The sequence below is a fragment of the Bubalus bubalis genome, chromosome 15 (assembly GCF_019923935.1).
Source record: "Bubalus bubalis isolate 160015118507 breed Murrah chromosome 15, NDDB_SH_1, whole genome shotgun sequence".
NCBI lineage: Eukaryota > Metazoa > Chordata > Mammalia > Artiodactyla > Bovidae > Bubalus > Bubalus bubalis.
The window spans coordinates 34,020,870-34,024,768 of record NC_059171.1 but is presented as its reverse complement, the minus strand read 5'-3'; positions in this window follow the sequence as shown (position 1 = coordinate 34,024,768).

The following is a 3,899-nucleotide window of genomic DNA, read 5'->3' as shown; positions in this document are numbered from 1 at the left end:
TTTCAGCTGGTCTGATCACATTTGGAGCAATAATTTTGGTGATACTATTTTTGTAAGAGTATAAACAAACTGGAATGGAGATGAAGACATAAAATCATGTCATAATAATAGAGAATTCAGGCACTGGAGATGTTTAGTACAGAGATAAGAATGACCAAGGAAGAGGACATTCCCTCCAAATACTTGAAGGACTGTATATAAAGGATGGATTAGACTTGTGAGCTTCTAAGAAACTAAAACCAGATTTATTAATGTAGGTTGTAAGAACTCACATTTCAACCTCACATAAACAAATAACTATCAGAGTCTGAAACTATGTCTGAACATTTGAAAGGTAGTTTAAAGTGTTTGAAAGTATGAATAAGCAAATTGAAGTGAGAACTGACCATCTTGGTAGGTAGGGGATTTCTCTTTCTGCAAAGTGTTTAAGTTCAAGCTGGATAACAACTAGGAAATGTTGTAATGGGGATCGATGGTGAGAATAGATGTACTCTGTGGTTCCTTCCAAGCCATGAATTCTCCTTCAATAATTCTATTCACTTTAAAGAAAAACAGCATTGCTTTTACTCAAGTCAGTGCTGACAGTGTACATAGCTAGTTATATATCAGTCATAAGAAACTCTCCAACCAAAACAATAATGTCATTTTCCTTTGAGTAATTCTCACCAGGTTTCTGCTTTTGGAAGACTCTTTTGGTTAGAGAAAGTTCATAATCAATGCTTTCAGAATACATTTCAGGACATGAAGCAAACCTCACACCAACAATGCATTATTACTCGTTTATTTTTAGCAATTAGTCATGGAACAACACAGGTGCCCAGAATCTCCTGGGCACATAAACACGAAACCTCTGCCTCTGAGAGCTTCCAGTCTAGAATGAGACAAATACAAAACAGGAAACCTGAGCTTTACCACAAGAAGATGAATGGGCATTATTGATACCTGCCCCTGTGACCTCTTCCAGACAATAATGCTTTATTTATTTATTCAGGAAGCATCAAATAAAAAGCAGCTCAGGTCATATGTTGGTCTTCTAGAAAATATAATAATCAGGATCACAATAGTTGCTTTGAATACATGGAATTTGCTTTGAGACTCATGAGTGGTCCTCTTGCCTTCTTCTTCATTGTCACTAATCAAGAACTTTGTTCTGAGTGCTTCCTGTGTTCCAGGAGTAGGGGATACACAGATGATTAAGACATGGTTCTTGTACTAAATGAAGTTCTCATCTAGAAAAGGCAAGCTATACAAATATGAAAAACTGATGGTACACAAGCAACAATGTCAGTGGAAAGAAAATAAACCTTTCAGACAGCTCAGCTGGAATTTCTGAGCTTGTTTCATTGGCAATATGGTAACACCCTACTAGCATGTTGGTGAGAATTGAGTGAGATCTGGTAGAAAAAACAAAACACAAAAATTCAGAGAATTGTTTTAGTTGCTAGGTGGGTAGACTAGATTGAGAGCTGGTGAACTTCTCCTATACGAGGTCAGATAATAAATATTTATAGCATCAAAGGCTGTTTCGTCTATCTTACAACTACTCAACGGTGCTGTTGCAATATGAAAGCAGTCATAGATAATATGTCAGTGAAAGAAGGTGGCTGAGTTCTAATAAATTTTATTCATGAAAACAGGGGTCTGGTCTATAATTTACTCACCCCTGGACTACACAGTGAGTGCTCTAAGAGTTAAGAAGAGATAATGATTATTAACGAACTGGGAAAGCATCTTCAAAGAGGAGAGGGAATGTATTCTTTGTTTATTTTGGATTTTACTTTTTATCCAAGTTAAACATGCACAGAGTAGGAAGGGTCAACTTAGTTGGCAAGACTTACTATGAAAAAACATCAGCTTTCCCCATTCCCTTGTCTGGGAGCCAATTATTTTCAACTTCTGCTGATGCTTCTAGTATTAACCTTTAAGTTACAAATATCTATGTGTGTGTGTGTGTGTGTGTGTGTGTTTCTCCAAATTGATTTTTCAATTTCAGGTACTATCTATGGGCTTTCCACTGCGGAAGATGGCGATTTCACACTTTTTTGCATACCCACCGCCCACTATATTAGCAACCCTGCAGTCACTCACCCTACTTACTAGCACAGTTACATCGTAATTTTGGCCAGGTCAGTATTTAGTATTTACATGATGATGATAACTACACATGTGACTCAGATCTGAATTATATAGTAAGACTATGGTTACTTAATCTTTTTCGTATAATGTTTGTTTTCCCTGGGTTTAATCATTTCCTTTTCCTTTGCTTAGTTTCCTTTGTATTACATTTACTGCTAACTTATCCTCAGCCTCTTTAGCAATTGTCCAATTATCTTCATAAATTATTCCCAAGCAGCAGATGCTCTTACAATTTTATCTCCTGGAAGAATAATCACCTAGACCAGTTGTTCTCAACCTTGCACATTCATCAGAATTACTTGGAAGGCTCATTATAACACAGATTCCTTGGCCCCAGTCCCGAAAGACTCAAGTATTCTGAGGTAGGGATAGAACATTTTCACTTGTAACTAGTTCCCAGGTGATGCTAATGTTGAAAGCCCTGATCCTCACTCTGAGAAGCCCTGGGCAAGGGCCCTCAGCCTTGCTATATAGTTTGGACTGGATCCCTTCTTCATTGAACACAGCCACTAAGGCTGACATTGCCATTCACCATTATCATGGGAATTTCCAAGCCTTCCCTCCTATGTTGCTACTGAAAAATCCAGAGCCATCTAAGTTCTGATCCCTGTATATTACCTTCAGCTAACAGTGCCCAGCATTGTCAAATCAGCTCAGCATAATTTAGAGTGTTTTATCTTCTCTATATGTGAACTTGTTTTAGTCAAGAACAGTGTCTCTGTCATCTTCATATTGCCCATGCCTGGCACATAGAAAGAAGCCAGAGCAAAGTGCTTGACTGATGATTTTCTTCCTAGAATTTTACAAAAATATTTCTTTGTTCTTCGGAGAAGGCAATGGCAACCCACTCCAGTACTCTTGCCTGGAAAATCCCATGGACGGAGGAGCCTGGTAGGCTGCAGTCCATGGGGTTGCGAAGAGTCGGACATGACTGAGCGACTTCACTTTCACTTTTCACTTTCATGCATTGGAGAAGGAAATTGCAACCCACTCCAGTGTTCTTGCCTGGAGAATCCCAGGGATGGGGGAGCCTGGTGGGCTGCCGTCTATGGGGTAGCACAGAGCTGGACATGACTGAAGCGACTTAGCAGCAGTATTCTGAGAAGAGGGACTGTTAATAAGTAACTCCATATAGAGGAAACAGATTTACCTAATTTTCACATCTTCCTTCAAATTTACCCATGTGCATTTTCCCTGTTAAACGTTCCTTCTGTGTGTACTCAGTTGTTGAACATCCACACAGTAGATATGTATTTATTGACTGTTTTGATAGATCTGTATTTGTTGAAAGACCTGGCACCACACCTCTATACTAGAAGAGATTCCTATAAGGAGTTCATTTTCTCCTAAGGGATGGGTTCAAGTTTGTTTGGAACTGATACAGAAAATCAAATGTTTAGTCTAATTAAACACATTCACTCTTAACACTGCAGTTTTCCATGATAAAACACAGTTGTCTACTGGAAACTATATAGCGAGGGATTGCACACAAGTTGCATGTAAGGCAAAAAATACTATTAAATAATTTATTTTTTTCTATTACATAATTAATGACAAGGTCCACAGAGACCACATGGATCACTGTGAATCTTGTAAAGGAGTTCTATCTTTCATCCCTTCACATCAGTATCAAAGTGTGCTCTTACATCCAAATCCATAATAATAATCTGAAAAACACCAGAAGGAGACTTAGCTGTATATAACATCAGCTTTAAGATTTCATCCAGGGAACACATTAGTATATTTACTTTCCTTTTCTTGTA